The 17,479-nt window shown below is 43.7% G+C and overlaps 1 protein-coding gene and 1 pseudogene across 2 annotated transcripts in view; one reads left to right on the forward strand and one right to left on the reverse strand.

Moving 5' to 3' along the window:
* Positions 1-17,479, reverse strand: part of AK4 (adenylate kinase 4) — a 126,424-nt gene that overhangs the window by 89,094 nt on the left and 19,851 nt on the right. The window lies entirely within an intron of this gene.
* On the forward strand, positions 14,556-15,017 carry LOC118019315 (annotated as a pseudogene).

The following is a 17,479-nucleotide window of genomic DNA, read 5'->3' on the forward strand; positions in this document are numbered from 1 at the left end:
TTAACTTTTTTTGTGTTAAGAATCCTTAAAGTCTACTCTTGGCAACTTTCAAGTATTATTAACTATAGTTACCATGCTGTACGTTTGATACTCAGAACTTCTTCTTTTTAAGATTTTATTTATTATTTGACAGAGAGACACAGTGAGAGAGGGAACACAAGCGGGGGAGTGGGGGAGGGAGAAGCAGGCTTCCCGTGGAGCACAGAGCCCGATGCAGGGCTCGATCCCAGGACCCCGGGACCATGACCTGAGCAGAAGGCAGACACCTAACGACTGGGCCACCCAGGCGTCCCACTTATTCTTCTTATAACTGAAAATTTGTACCCTTTGACCCACATCATCCCATTTCCCCCTCCCCCTAGCCTCTGGCAGCCACCATTCTATTCTTTGTTTCTATGAAATCTGCCTTTTTTTTTTTTTAAGGTTCCACATATAAGTGATACCATACATTATTTGTCTTTCTCTGTCTGGCTTATTTCACTTAGTATCATGCCCTCCAGTTTCATCCTGTTATAGCAAATGGCACCTAATTCTTAAACAGGGGTATTATTTTCCTACAGTTTTATCTCTGATCTGCTTTTCAAATCACTCTCTGTTCTTTGATTGAGTGATCTCAGCCCTGATTTTGGCTTTAGCAACCACTCACATGTTGATGAAGCCAAAGTTCATATTTCTAACCCATACGTCTTTTCTGAACTCCAGCCTCATGTATCCAACCATTATGCACACCTCTACTAGGATATATCCTAGGAACTTCAAACTCAATATGTCCACAGATGAGCTCATCACCTTTCCACTTGAAGAAGCTTCTTGTATAGTATTCCCTAACGAATTGGTGGGAAGTACCATCTACCTAGTTGCCCAAGCCAGAAACCTAAATGTCTTCAAAATTTGTCCCACTTCCTTTCCCTCCATTTTTGAAGAGTCATAGGAACAGTCTATTCTATCTACTATCGAGCTCAGTGCCACTGCTGAATGCAGATCCTCCCCCATTTCTTGCCATTTCTTACCAGCTTGCCAGCTTCCCAACTGGTCTCCTTGCTTCCACTCTCTTAACCCCTGACCTTATTTTCTGCACTGGCTGTAGAATGATCTTTATGAAATGTATATCCACTCTTGTCACTTCTACACTTAAAATTCTCCTCATTTCCATTAGAATAAAACCCACACTTCTTAGCAAGGAACATACGGTCCTTCAAGATTAGGCTCTCCCTACCTCCCCAACCTCATAGTCCATTACTCCACGTGTGCATAATATATTTCTGCTACTCTAAATCACAATTACAACTTTAATCTGTCATGTTCTCACCAATCTCCATGCCTTTGTATATGCTTCACATTCTGTACAGTCAAGGCTGGCAAAATTCTAGTCAGTCTTAAAGTCACAGCTTAACCTTACCAACCTCTTCTCACTGCCCATACCCCCAGCTGCAGCTATGTTAGGTGTTCGTTCTCTGTGTTTCATGTTGCCTTAATACTTGCATGCATCTTGGTCATTCCCTTGTAATTTTATTTATTTTGTTTTATATTATTTTATTTATTTTAGAGAGGGAGAAAGAGAGAAGCGGAGGAGAGGAGCAGAAGAAGAGAAAGAAAAAAAAATTTTTTAAAGATTTTATTTATTTATTTGAGAGAGAGTGAGAGAGAGCCCAAGTGGGGTGAAGGGCAGAGGGAGAAGCAGACTCTGCTGAGCAGGGAGCCTGATGTGGGGCTCGATTCTGGGACTATGGGATCATGACTGAGCTGAAGGCAGACACTTAATCGACTGAGCCACCCAGGTGCCCCGAGAGAGACAATCTTATTTTTTTTTTAAGATTTTATTTATTTATTTGACAGAGAGATAGAGAGAGAGCACAAGTAGGCAGAGCGGCAGGCAGAGAGAGAGGGAGAAGCAGGCTCTCTGCTGAGCAGGGAGCCTGACATGGGGCTGGATCCCAGGACCCTGGGATCATGACCTGAGCTGAAGGCAGATGCTTAACCGACTGAGCCACCCAAACGCCCCAAGAGAGAGACAATCTTAAATAGGTTTTATGCCCAGCATGGAGCCCGATGGGGGGCTCTTTCTCACAACCTTGAGATCATGACTGGAGCTGAAATCAAGAGTCGGATGCTTAACTGACTGAGCCACCCAGGCCCTCCTCCCTTGTAATTTGAAGTCTACTGATTTTTCTTCCCCTTATTTGTAAGCTCTTTGAGGCCAGGATCTGTGTCTTTCCTCTTCGTCCCCAGAGTCTAGCTTGGGATCTTACAATAAATGTTCTTCTGAAGACAAGGAGGGAAGAAAGAAATAACCAAATACAAGTGTGTTAAGGAAGAATACAGAAACTAGGAGGAGGATGAGGCCAGACACAATGGGGAAAATAGACCAGATGTCCTAGGGCCCCTTCCAGACTTGAACTCTGATGAGTCTCTAGAATGAGAAAACTGAAAATTAATAATGAAAGAAGACTTATGTTGTGATTCATCTCATTCATTTTGCTCCCTCTTCTCTCTGTTCTACAAAGAGAAGGAAGATATATTCAGACCCTGTAAGCCAATGGTTTTAGAGGTGCCATCATTTAATTATTTGCCTATTAAAGCCCAGCAATGCACGCTTCATCCTTCTGTGCATTCTCTTCCCTATTACCTACCTTTTCATGAAGGGGGGAGGGGAGGAATAAAAGACTCATTGGAGGAATATGTGTTTGTTTAATTTGGGCCTCTCTTGTATCCTCTAATAACCCAGCAAACTGGTAACTCTTATTCCTTGCTGTATTACAAAGGATATATTATCCTGCCCATTCTACTGCCGGAGAATAATGGTGTGGGGAAGGAAGAGAAAAGGACATTATTTTTCCAGGCCTCTTTTCCAACAAAGAGGAAAAAGCTATCACCAAAGGGCTATGTGTTTTGCTAGGCACTGATTCTTTCTCTTTGGCAATATCTAAAATCCTCAGGTGAACCCAGAAATTCAACTTTTAGAAATATCTTCTACTGAACAAAAAGTATGAATAAATGAGAACATTGATATGTGACACTTTTATGCAATATTATTTGAAGGGACAAAAGACAAAAATACCAGAAACCACTTGGATATGTATTATAGGGGAATATGGAAATAAAATATGGCATATCCTAAACTATGGATATTATGCATAAAAATAATAAGTTAAATATAGATATATTTACCCAGAGAAATGTCAATGAAATATAGGTGAAAAACAGCAAGTTAGTTTATGAGTTTATACAGTTTCATGTCAAAAGAGTATGACAAGGGGCGCCTGGGTGGTTCAGTCATTAAGCATCTGCCTTCGGCTGGGTCACGATCCCAGGGTCCTGCTCAGCGGGAAGCCTGCTTCTCCCTCTCCTACTCCCCCTGCTTGTGTTCCTTCTCTCGCTTTCTCTCTCTCTGTCAAATAAATAAAATCTTTTAAAAAAAGAGTATGACAAAAATCTCTAAATATGTGAAAATATATATATGTGTACATATATCTGCTGTATGTATACATAGATATATTTAAACACACACATAGATAAGGTTGTGAAAAGATATAAAAAGATATAAAGAGATATAAAGAAATGTTCATATTTGTTGGGGCGGGGTGGCAGATTAAGCAGAAGAGGACCTTGTTGACCGTGTCACACAATGGTATTGTTTGGTTTGTTGCCTCAAGCTAGCATTACGTTTGTACTTCAAAGTGAAATCCCCAATTTAAAAGTACACACACACACACACACACACAGTTGAAAGATAAAAGTCTTCAACTGATGCTTTTAGTCTAAAAACCATTCTAACAAGGAGGAATCCTTTCACTCCTCTGAAAGACTCCCCTAGTTCGCTTGTTACAGCAATAGACCTGGAGAAAGAAGGGAGACCCACAGGCTAACACCCTCTGGCCGGACTGCATAATCTTCCCTTAAATTGACCAGCCTGTGGAGTAACAGCCTGGAGGGCTGTGGAAGTCCAAACTCTGGAATGGTCCATCAGAACTGGGTGTTCTCAGGGAAGGATAAAAGTAGAGAAAAGGCCGCCTGATTGCCTCTTGGCTCTTCCCCAAAGGAGTTGCTCGTGGTGGGAGTGGGGTTTTTCCATGGCAGAGGAAGAGGAAAAATCAGATCACATTTCCTACAGGCAGAGCCTTATTTATTCAGGAAGATCTTGGGGCCCTTGCTGTTCATAACAAGAGCATGCTCACTGGGTTCTGCCTTGATGTACACCGTGAGAAATCTTTTCTCTCTTTCCTCCTTTCCTTTCTTTCTTTCTTTGCTTTTTTTTTTTTTCCTGGTCTTAAGTTTGTAGGTGTTCCTCCCTAAAATGCAAAGGTTCTAGAGAAGTGCCATGTGTGGCCATTATTAGACCAAGTGCAAAATGTGTTGTCATTTCCTATAATCCTCATGACATCCCTAGGAAAGATTTACTGGCTGCGTCACCTTGGATCAATCACTTAGCCCCTCTGAGCCTCCATTTTCAGCCTCTGTAAAATGGGGATAACAACACCTCTTTCACAGGTTTTTTTTTTTTTTTTAAGATTTTATTTATTTATTTTACACAAAGAGAGAGAGAACACAAGCAGGGGGAGAGGGAGAAGCAGGCTCCCCGCTGAGCTCATAGAAGGTTTGTGAGGATTAAATAAGATAATGGATGCAAAGTATATAGCACACAACAAATGCTTGATAAATTGTTAATTTACTCAAAATACATTTCTATCTTAAGTCCTTACACTATATATGCAGCTTAACCACACAAGGATATTGCATTCCATCTGAAAAGCCGTGACAAAGAAGAATCTATGAAACTCCTGGTGCTTATATGAAGAAAACAAGACCCAGGATCTAAAATAACTGGAGAAATAGAAGGTCAAGGCTGCTCTGCAGAAGACCACTGAGCCAGATATCTCCCTGGCACAGCGCCAGGTCCGGAACCAGCAACACACAGCCAGCGGTCATGAAACTTTGATGAGACAGCCAGCCATCCGGTAGGGCAGGTGACGCCTCCAGAGCAGGCTTCCACAGCATCAGAAAGATAAATCCAAAGCACCAGCCGTCAGGAAAGAACAAGGGTGGGTTTTGAGCATTTAATCCATTCCTTTATTCAATAAACATTATAGAACACTTAGCATGTAACAGATGCGGCGCTTGGCCACTGCCCATAGAGAAAAGAGGAAGACATGGTCACTGCCCAGCGGCAGCTCTCAGTCCAGCAGGGAAGACAAGAACAAGTCTTTGCAGACAGTGGGGTAGGTGCGCAGATGGTGCGGGCCAGGTTTAGTGGAGGCACAAAGGACCAGAGAAGACGTCAGAAAATGACCCTCTTGTTTCTCAAATCGTACACTTGAGCAAGAGGCAAGATGTTCTGTTTAAAAAGGACGGGGCTGAGACTCAGGGTGCAGCCTTTCTAAACCCTTCCTGCTTCTCTTCGGCTTTGCACAAATATTTTCAACTCTTTGGGCCTTCGTGTCTCAACCGAACTACATGTTTTTTAAGGTTTAGGCAGTGACCTAAGCTCTCTGTACATCTAAGCTTCCTTATCTGTAAAATGGGGCTAGTAACAATACTTCCCTCTGAGGATGAAATGGCTTCATATTGGTAAAAGTATCCAGAACAATGCCTGAGTCACATAAGCTTAAATAAAACAAATGTAACTATCCTAATGGTGGGTCACCGGGTCCGTATTGTAAACTTCTTAGCGAAAGTGTCTTCTCTTAGGAGACACTTCCAGGACCCTTACAAGCCCCAGCAGTGGGTCTTGTATCATCAGGCCATGCAGTCCACCACCCTCCTTGTTGCCACCATCTACCAACCCTTGGGCCCCTGCAGTAGCTTCTGCTCATATGGGACTATGCCCATCACAATCCCTGTGATCTCTTCACCCACAAGTCTTCCAGGATCCTGCTCTCTCTTCATCCACTGACTTGTCATGTTCTCTATCCTACCTCGGGAGCTCCTGCCCATGGGTCACACTCTCAACACTGCCATTTTGACTGTTGACAATACGGTTTATTTTTACGTTTACTTGGAGAGTTCCCACTCATCCCTAGTTTGTACAGAGCTCTGTATAAAACACAGAGTGTTAAAGAGGTCTCTAGTTTTTCTGATGAAGGGACTAAATGAGTCATAAAGTAATGGGCTGGAATAATACTGTTAATGGCAAATTAAGTAAATCAATTCCATTCCTAAAACAGACATATTTTTATTTTAGACATTTCTTAGTTGAAAGTTGTAGTCCTAGGAGATGGAACAGGTAGTCTCTAATATTAAATGAATGGATGGAGTTGGGGAGAGCCTTTGTATTCAGTCGTTCAAAAAAAAAAAAGAATCTATGTATGTCAAGATTTTACTACTGCAAGAGACAGAAAATCTGCTAAAATTTAAGTAAGTCCCTGTCTTCACTTCTAAAATATTCTAAATAAATTCTATTCTAATTTTTTTCTAAATAAAATTATTCCTCTACTCCCTCTTCCTGTCTTCACCAACCTTCCTTACTCTTCATCATGGCCTTCGTCTCCCGTGGGTATCACCTGGAGAGGAGAGAAGGAACTCCTCTATCTTCGGCCCTCGCTTTACGGGATTGGGCTCCTCCCTGAATCAGCTAGGAGCCTTGGGACCCTGCTGCAGCCCACCCTCAGATTCCAGCCTTCCAGAATCCTGATCTACTACCCAGCCTCTGCAACTGCATGAGGACTCCAAATTTCTCATTTATACTTGAATTCCTCACTGGGACTAAGAGCTCTTCTCTGAACCTCCGTCTATTTATTTGGGTATTCACATCCTGCTTACCCCTTGCTGGAGTCCCAGCTGTCACTGGTTGTGAGACCTGGGACAAGTAACCTTAGCTTTCTGACTCTCCATCTTATTCTTTTTTTTTTTTTTTCAGTTCAATATATTTTATTCATTTTCAAGTACTTAACGATTTATGCTTCTCTTTCTCTGTAATCAAAGGAATAAATTGAGATGCCAAAACCATGTTTTCCTGTGGGGCTTTCAACAGGGATAGAACCTGGTAGAGCTGAGATTGAAAGAATGCTACCATAATGAACTAACCAACTTAAAAAAAAAAAAAAAGGAAGGAGGGACAGAAGGAAAGAGGGGAGGAAGGAAGGCCGGAAGGAGGGAAGGAAAAAGAATCTCTATTTTCTGCACCTCTTCAGGGCTGTTGAGAGGATATAATGTAGTGTGATGGGTAGACACTGGTGTGGATATAGATTAGGATATAAATAGAGATACCTAAGTATTTAAGAAACATTAGTTCTCTTCTCTGCCTGCCTTTCAGTCATCTCTGCCATGTCCATTGCTTCAAGCTTCCTTGAGTCTCCATAAAAACCTGGGTTCCCCATTCCTTCAAAGACAGTCCTATGTGTCTTCCAGGCCCTCTCCCTTCATCTTCCTTCCCAGCCTGCACCACGGAGGCCCATAACAAGATCGCTGGGTGATTCCTGAGTGCACTGCAGTTTGAAAAGCACTTCACTAGATTATTCATTGGGGTTCAACGCAAAGTCATCACCTCTATGCAAGTGCCACTGATGCTTCTATCCAACCTGTCCACTTACTTCCATCTGGGCACTATTATTTACTTTCTCCTGGCTTCCCCATCTACCCAGCCACTCACCCATCCATCTATCCATGCCTCCACCCACCGATGCCTCCATCCATCCTTGAGTCTGCAAGCACAATGAGGGCTTATTATGGCAAGACACTCTCCTTACTGATGAAGATAAAAAGACAAATCAACCACACACATTCCTTTCCCTCAGAGAGCTCCAGTCTTGTGGAGAAGGTAGCTAGTTCATAGACAATTACAAGATAATGATGAGTGCTATTTGTTCAGCAGTCACAAATATTTACTTTTTGCTAGGATAACAGTTTGGATGGGAAGCTAGGGAGCACAAAGAGGGGGGCACCCCACTCAGCCAAGGAGATCAGCATTGACATCCAAGCTGCACTAATCCTTTAAGTCTCAGCCTACACATTCCTCCTCCAGGAAGCCTTCTCTGAAAACCCTCTGTCAGGTGCTCTATGCTCTATTCCACAAGAATCAGCCTGCCAAAATGTCAAGGAGATACATCCCCAGTCTTGGAACAGCATATGCAAAAGTCTGCAGGCCGATAAGATCATGGAGCATGTGGTATGTATATTAATATATCCCCTACATTGCCATGATTTCTGTACACATCTCTCTCCCCTACTCATCTGTGAGTTCCATAAGGACAGGAGCTATGACTTGTTGACCTCTGTATTTCCAGCACCTACCATAGTGCCTGGCATATAGTAGGTGCTCAATAAATATATGGACAGGACAACAACAGGAAGATAGGTTTGGAGAGGAATTTCTTCTGGAGTTAGTTCGTTGTGCATCATCTTGGACTCCCTTCTAGAGCAGTAGGATAAGATCACACAGAGAAAATAGGCTTTGGTTTAAAATTTAAAAAACAGATTTTTTTAATTAAGGGGAAAAATTATGAATTATAGCAGGTATCTGAGTCCTCTGTGAGCTAAAATTATCATTTAAAATATCTGTCTCATCCATTGGTAACAGTCAAAAGGGTGGAGAGGAGAAAGTTCAACTGTGGCCAAATAGTAAAACATGAGCATATGTTTTTGGTTTCGTTGCCTCTCCAGTTTCAAGTCCAAGGGCACATATGTCCTTCACTAGAGACTCACGTACGTGACTGAGTTACAGCCCCTGTGTTACATTTCTTCTGTAGATAGCACAGAGTACGGTGCCTCTTCTGCTCATTGCTGAGAAGGGAGCCTGAGGTCGGCTGGTTTGTTCTGGTTAGGTGAGCTAAATTTGAGAGGACTTAACTCCACTCCCTTTTAAAAATTCTACCAGGATTATGAACTTTAGAGTCAAACAGACATTACAAATCTTCTAGCTCACCAGTTTCCAACTTGCAGTCCTTGGTTCCATTAGAGTTATTGCAAGAGGTCCATGAATCTATATTGGCACCCCGCGCTGGGTGTAGACTGAATTATGGTTACACCTTGCCCAAATAGGTTCTATTTTACAAATCATAGTATAGTGGTTTAGAACACTGACTCTGGAGCCCGACTGCCTGGGTTGGAATCTCAGCTCTACCATTACAGGCCATGTGCCTTCAGGCAAGACATGTTTTGTGCCTCAGTTTTCCCATCTGTAAAATGGGTATAATAATCATACCTCTCTCATAAGATTAAACGAGCTAATATTTATATAATGCTTAGCATAGCATCTGAAACATAACAAGCAGTATATAAATGTCTGTTTAATTAAAACAGAAAATTAAACTGGTTGTGGCGTATTATAACTGCAATGATAATTGTTTGTACACATACTTCAAATTGTCTATAAGGGCATAGGAAAACCATGTTGGCCTTTTTCTTAATGACATTGACAGTGCTGGGAGAGCAGGTAGGACAGGGTACTTAATGGACACTATTATGTGGGGTAGGCTCTCCACCTCTTTCCTCACTGCATCCCTCTGCTCAAGAAGCTATTATGGCTCCCTATTGCTTACTGCAGCAAATCCAGGAGCTTCAAGGCCTCGGTAACCTGTCCACATTTGGCCTCTCTGTCCCATGCATTCTCAACAAGGGCAATATCGCCCCCAAGGGAGGAAATATTGGTTCTTTGTTGGGGATTGAAAAAAAAATCTTCCTCTTTTTATGTCTATAGCACACACACAGATCCACAGTACATAACTGATATACATTGTATCTGTGGTATTAAAATTTCACTGGAGACAAGTAATTAAGAAAAAATTCTAAAAAGGTTTCTGGGCAATAATGAATAAAACTTTAAGAAACACTGATCTAGATTTATTTCCCTCAAGAGAAAGAACACTCACAGCATAAAGAGTTGAGGAAATCATTTTGTATTTTCTTTGGTTCTAGGCTTCCTGAGGAGTAAAGTGAAGGAGATTGACCCATGACCTCTGAGGCCCTTTTCAGCCCTGACAGTAGATGCCCCCAAGAATCGGGTGCGCACAAGGTGACTTACATACTCACCCAGAGACTTTGCCCCTTCACGAGTGAATTTCCTTCCCACCCACTGGCCTTTATTTACTCTTGCCGTTCCCCTCCCCCACATTCCCAGAACTTCTGTCTTCTCCTCCCTTTTTGAGGCCCCACCTCCCCTAGGTGTCGCCTCCTGTCATAACCCTGCCACCTCCCAAGCAGTGCTGGCGAGGCTGTGTGAGCTGGGATTTGAGTGATGGGTGGTTTCTGAGAGCCCTAGGAAATGAGATTTCTGACTGCCCCCCAGCACGGTGCTCGGCATGAAAGAGACAATAAGTATTTACTGAGTGAAAAATGTATGAATGCATGAGTGAATGAATTATATTTCTGTATCTTTCTCTTTTCTCCTCCCCATCCCTATGCATAATGTTCAAAGCGGCAAAAAAAACAAAATGAAACAACACACACACACACACACACACACCCCAAAACCACTGGACAGGGAAGGTTGCTGTAGTTTGGGTTTCTCCGGAGGCAAACCATGAGACAAGGATCTGACTGTGAATGGTATATTTGGGAGATGACCCTGGGAAACTCTGGTAGAGGAGTGGAGAAGTGAGATCAGGAAGGAACAGATATCCAAAAAAAGTTGTGATATTAAGCAAGTCACCACTATAGACAGCCAGAGCTTAATTTGACTGGAGAATTCTGGGAAGCAATGTAGTGACCCTCACAAGAGAGGAAGGGGGTACTTATCCACCAAGTTCCACTAGACAATGGTTGAGAGCTGTTCCCAGGGGGCACTAACTCCCTGGTAGTTCCAGCCTACAGCAGTTGAGGGCATATGGTCACTGGCATCTAGAGAACGCCCTCTAGCAAAGAGACCTGGGCACTGAGAGTTCTCTTCAGGCCAGAGACCATGGAAGCAATTAAGGCCCAGGGATATGGGGGGACCTTCAGCATCTGCTACAGGGGTACGGTGAGGAGGGAGAGAGAAGGTCTGCTTGAACCTTTCCTTTCTCCCCTTCTCCAGGTCTTGAGCACAATCCATCCCAAACTGATAGACTCTCTTACTTACATAAGACACCTTGCATTTTTTAATTTTTCTTTCACCTCTCTGAGGCATCAACCCAAAGGGGATACCCCTGCAATATTGCACAGCTCCAGAAGGGGGCGCAATGTCCATCCCTGGATGGGGTTCCTGGAATTAGGAGGTGTCCTGCGTGAGAGGCAGGGAGGGCCCCAATGCTGGTTGTGGAGGCGTATTACTCTGTCTCCATCTGACAGCTAAAGAGACCTGCAGCACCCTGTAATCAGGGACAGAATGGGTGAGGAGATAAGCACTTCCACGGAGGCGCTGTGTTTAGGATGTTGTGGTCTGGTTATGCCCGGGGCTCTATTCCTCCAGGTCCTTCCTGTCCGCTAGGACCCACCAAACCTAAGCCACTCCTGGCCCCACACTGCCCCCTGGGCAGCTCTGAGCAAGGTCAGAGGCAGAGAAACACAGCCCCCAAACTCCATCCCACGCAGAATTGGGCAGGAAAGGCCCGAGCCTTAGACACCAGCTTCCTGTAAGGCTGCAGACAAACCACGGAGCTTCTCGACCCTCCTTTGCCTCGCGTATGAAATGGTTCGACCCTCCCGTTGACACTGACAGATAAGGCACAAGAAGGTGTTTTGTCAGACTGCAAAGGGCTGTACAAAGTATTATCGCTGGTCATGACTAACATCTCCTTCCTGTAGCCCCTGGGGTGCCTGTGCCAGAGCCACACAATAGCGCTTCCGCTTTCTCCATCACTGCTTCTCAGCGGCCTCGCCCGCGGCGGGCGCCATGTTCTTTCCTGTCTCCGCGCGGGCCTGCGAGCCGGTGCTCTGCTTCTGTCCCTGTCCTGCCAGTTCCTCCCCACTCAACTCTCAGGACTCCTCCCGTGACACTTCTTCAAGGCATTCTTCTTTTAAGTAGGCTGCACATCCACTGCAAAGCCCAACGCGGGTCCTGAACTCATGCCCCTAAGATCAAGACCCGAGCTGAGGTCAAGGACCAGACCCTTAACCAACTGAGCCACCCGGGCGCCCCTGGGCGTTCTTTCCTGACACCATCCTCTTCCGTGGGAGTAGGATGTCCCACCTCTGCATGCCCAGTGCTCCCTGAACTCCCCTTTGTTGTTTGCTGCCTTCTTTGTCTCCTCCACCCAAATGGAAACTCCTGCAAAGCACCAGGACCTTGTTAGTCTGCTAGGGCTGCTATGACAAAATACCACAGACTGGTGGGCTTAAACAACAGAAATGTATTTTCTCACAGTTCTGGAGGCTGGAAGCCCAAGATCGAAGTTGTCAGCAGGGCCGGTTTCTCTGAGGCTTCTCTCCTTGGCTTGCAGATGGCTGCCTTCTGGCTGGGTCCTCATAAGGTCCCTCCTTTGTGTAGGCCCTTGCTATCTCTTGGTGCATCCAAATTTCCTCTTCTAATGAGGACACAAGTCAGATTGGATTATGGCCCACTCTGTTGGCCTATTTTAACTCGATCACTTCTTTCAAGGCCTTATTTCCAATTATAGTCACATTCTGAGATACTAGAGGCTAGGGCTTCAATGAATTTGGGAGGATATAATCTGGCCCATAACAGTATGTGCACATGTTCTCTTTTCAGCAACCCCAGCCAACAACTAAGCAGGGTGGGGATACTAGGGCCTCACTGTTTTTGCCCAATGGGGGACTCTTCTAATGGGCAATCTTTGTTCCAGAGATTCCCTGTAGGTTGTCCAAGACTTTCTCAGATCTAAATCGTGGCCTGAGCCTCTTCTAGCACAAGCCTGCTCTTCCCTCCTTGTGTCTTCTACAGGCATTATCCCCAGCAAACCTCTTGCACTAGTAATTCTGGTTCAGTGGACCCTACTGACAGAGTTTTACACACACACACACACACACACACACAGGTAAAGAACCCATGGGTATGACTAACAACTAAGCCCTCCATGCAGCATGGAAAGACCTACTCAGTTAGCTAACTAACAGAGGCTAAGTGCCTAGTCTGTGCAGGAACATTGTTCCTATCCCTCAACAAAGCCCTGTCTAATGAGGAAGACAGAGAGGAAAACAAGCCAGCAAAATACAGTGTGATATCTTTGTGTATACATGCATGCTTCTAATTGTTTAAGTAAATAGAAACTTCTAATGAGTTCCCAATGTTCTCATCCTACTGTTTTCTTTAGTTGGGTGAACATCCTCCTGCAATCTTGTTCTTGTTTATTATTTTGCTTTGCAAAGTCTTCTACTTCTGACACAACAAATTTAAACTTGAATGCACATCCAATTGGGGAATTCTAATAAATTCTAAGTTGGGGATTTGAATTAATGAGTTCCTGAATAACAGAGTTGATTATATTGTCCTTAGTATTCCAGTTGCTGGTGTTTTGTTGGTTTTGGCCCTGGAATGACTGATAAGCAGCAGATCTAATGATGACAGTAATGACTGAGGTCCAGAAATAATAAGACTTAAGCCATAGTCATATTAAAGCCAATAATAATAATAAGCATCTACCCATACATTAAAGACTTAGCTCATTAATTGTACCTGTAACCTAAGAAACCACAGCAAGAGACTGCTGAGAGGAGAACCAAGAACACAACAGAGAAGCCAATATTCTGTAGCATCACAGTTGGATTTTCTCTGTTCTAAGAAACTCTAAAAGGATTTGTTGCCACACTTGGGGAGTTCACAGCAAGGTAGAAGTTGAGCCACATATTAGGTTTCTGAATCACTTATAAAAGGGCCTGAATTGTCTCTTTGACACAGAAGTATCTATGTATGCCAGAGCTCCTGGCATTTTATGTACATTTGCATATTATATTGTACATTATAGTTTTATATATTATTTGTTATAGATCACATATTGTGAATATATATCATATATATATATATATATATATCCATTTTTTAAAAATCTGGGTCCCTGTTCTCAGGGCTGTGTGGGAAGTCCAGCACCTCCCTGAGACTTCTGGGGGCTTGCTCTTCCTAAGAGGGTGGCTGGAAGTCTCCTTCTATAGCTCACTTGGCCTCCCTGACACTTGCTTGATTCCTCTTGTCCATCCTGCACCCCATCAAGCCTCAGAAGTTGCTGTCCCTTCTGACCCTTTGCACCCCTGCATCCCCATATCTTTTTCCCCTTCACTCTTCATAGCAGTACCAACACTTCCTGACTGTATAATAACCAAAGCAGGTAAAGGGCAGCACGAGTCAACTAAAGAATTCCTCTAAATCAACAATAAAAGACAACCAGTTTTTTTAAAAATGGAGAAAAGAACCAGCCCAGAGATGAGAGTGAAGACTTCACTTACTAAATCTCTCTGAAAGAAATGGAAAAAAGAAAAAAAAATGGAAAAAGGGCTCAAAGTGAAATGGTTTACCCAAGGCCACAGAAAGGGTTGATGGCAGAGGAAGGAGAATTACTCAAGCTTTCCTAATTCCTGCTTGAGCCCTTCACCCTATCCCCCACCCCTACCACCAAATACCTGCCCAAGTCAGGTTGCTTCAGGACCACTGAACCTTCCAGAATTTCTGCACTGATTAGTCAGCAGTGGAAAATCTGAAGAGATGCAAGTAGGAAAAAGAAACTAAACCAGGCCAGAAGAGCAATGCAACAGGCATGATGGGGGTCAAGTCCTCCTATTCCATCTTCATTTCCTGTGACAGGAAACACAGTCCCTGACATCCAGGCAGACTCTGAGCCTGTGAGCATGAGGAAGCTGGCCGAAGACATGGGTGAGCCGGCACTCGAGGGGACAGAAGGAGAGACAGAGGTAGGCACCCCAGACAGGGAAGCTAGCAACCAACCTGAGGGCAATGATGGGATCCCTTCGTCTTGAGTCTGACCATGCCCACGGAGGGTTATTAAAGAGACCTGCTGTCCCCACCTGGTCAAGGAGCCCTGGCACTGGTCCAGGAGCCTCTTCTCTGAGCCCCTGTCCCAGGCAGGCCAGGCCAGAGTGAAAAGGCACTCCCAGAGGCCCGTGTGGTCCCCTACCCTGGGAAAGCTCTCCAACTGCACCCTCAGGCTCCACTCGCCCACCACCTCCTCACCCTGCCCTGGTACACTTTCAAGACCCTGTAGCTGCAGGATGTTATTGATTAGAGGGCACCTGGGTGAGCAGCACAAGAATGCGCCTCCCCAAGTGGCCTGGGCAGGAACCACATCCCAGCTCTGCCCTGACTTCTCCAAGCCCAACCTTCTGGGTCAAGAACTTGTATCCCCCTTAAAAAAAAAAAAAACCACTTCTAACCTTTTTTAAAACTTTAAACCTTTTATCAACAGAGAGGGAGGGAACTGATTTTTTTTTTTTTTTTTGGAAGGCATTGTAAGCTAACCTGACCATCTTTGCAACCCTGCATTTCCCTCATGCAGCTCCACAGACCCACTTCTAGGGAAGGGGTTTTGTGCTCAAAACTGTCTGATCAACTCTCAGTCCTTTCTAGCAAGATAAGTGACACCTAGGACCCAGGAAATAAATGCTGATGATTTGTGGGGGAAAAAATAAGTAAAAATAAAAATGGATAAGACTTGATTTCAAAATAGACATTTCAAAAAAGAGGACATACCAATCACTAGTAAGCACATGAAACAGTATCCATAGGTGTTCATGTAAATACCCTGTAAATTTCTTTGGCTACCTCTTCATTCATCAGGGAAACACAAAACCAAAGAAGATGTGATATATATGCACAATAGAATATTATTACTCAGCCATCAGAAAGGATGAAATCTTACCATTTACATTGATGTGGATGGAACTGGAGGGTATTATGCTGGGTGAAATAAGTCAATCAGAAAAAGACAATTATCATATGGTTTCACCCATATGAGGAACATAAGAAACCACAGAGGATCATAGGGGAAGGGAGGGAAAAACGGAATAGGAAGAAATCAGAGAGGGAGACAAACCATGAGAGACTCTTGGCTATGGGAAAGAAACTGAGGGTTGCTGGAGGGGAGTTGGGTGGGGGGATGGGGTAGCTGGGTGATGGGCATTAAGGAGGGCATATGTTGTGATGAGCACTGGGTGTTATATGCAACTGATGAAATACTGAACTCTACATCTGAAACTAATGATGTTCTATATATTGGCTAATTGAATTTAAATTAAAAAAAAAATCAAACCATGGGAGGTGCCTGGCTGGCTCAGTCAGTAGACCATGCGACTCTTGGTCGTGAGTTCGAGCTCCATGTTGGATAGAGATTACTTAAAATAAATAAATTAAGAGATTACTTAAAATAAATAAATAAATAAAATTAACGACAATAACAACAACAAATATGGGAATGCCATTTCAAAGCAACCAGAATGGCTAAATTTTAAAGGGATGACAAAATAGCAAGTGTTAGCAATGATGCAGAGCACCTAGAACTTGCATACGTTGCTAGTGGGAGTATATGATGGTACAGTCCGTTTGATAAACTGTTCGGCAGTTTACTGTAAAGAAATATACCCACCCTAAACCCCAGGAATTCCAGTTCTAAGCATACCCAAGAGAGAGAAAATGTATGTCCACAAAAGACTTGTGCAAGAACATTCATAGCATCTTTATTCATAACAGTGAAACCTGTAAGCAAACCAAATGTCAGTCCAGAGGAGAATGGCTAAGCCAGTTATGGTATTTTTGTACATTGAAACATAATGAGAAGAAGAAGAAGAAGAACTACTGATATACATATGAACATTGATGAATCTCAAAAATATTATATTGAGCAAGACACAGATGAGTACATACTGTTTGATTCCATTTGTAAATTTCTATATGAAATTCAAAAACAGAACTAATCTATGCTGATAGATATCAGAATATCTGTTACCTAGGGTGAGGTGGGACAAAGTGACAAGAAAGGGACACTTTCCGGGTAATGGGGAGGTTCTCTATCTTAATTAGGATGGTGGTTAAAAGAGGATAAACAGGGGCGCCTGGGTGGCTCAGCCGTTAAGCGTCTGCCTTCAGCTCAGGTCATGATCCCAGGGTCCTGGGATCGAGCCCCGCATCAAGCCCCACATCGGGCTCTCTGCTCTGAGGGAAGCCTGCTTCTCCCTCTCCCACTCCCCCCTGCTTGTGTTCCCTCTCTCGCTGTGTCTCTCTCTGTCAAATAAATAAATAAAATCTTAAAAAAAAAAAAAGAGGATAAACAATTGTCAAAACTGATTGAACAGTACACCTAAGATCTGTGCAATATATTGCATTAATTTATACTTTAAAAATCCTCATGCCTAGGCTACATCCTAGTCTAATTAATCAGAGTTTCTGGGGACAGAATGTAGGCACCAGTATTTTTTAAAATCTTCCCCAACAAGGGCCTCACCTTCCATGACTGAAAATTCCACCATGGCGTTTCCATTAAAACACAAAACTAAATAAAATAAAACACTCTCGGGGCACCTGGGTGGCTCAGATGGTTAAGTGTCTGCCTTCGGCTCGGGTCATGATCCCAGGGTCCTGGGATCGAGCCCCACATCAGGCTCCCTGCTCAGAAGCAGGGAGCCTGCTTCTCCCCCTCCCTCTGCTTCTCCCCCTCCCTCTGCTTCTCCC

Source organism: Mirounga leonina, unplaced genomic scaffold (genome assembly GCF_011800145.1).
Source record: "Mirounga leonina isolate KUSES-001 unplaced genomic scaffold, KU_Mleo_1.0 Mir_173, whole genome shotgun sequence".
Taxonomy (NCBI): domain Eukaryota; kingdom Metazoa; phylum Chordata; class Mammalia; order Carnivora; family Phocidae; genus Mirounga; species Mirounga leonina.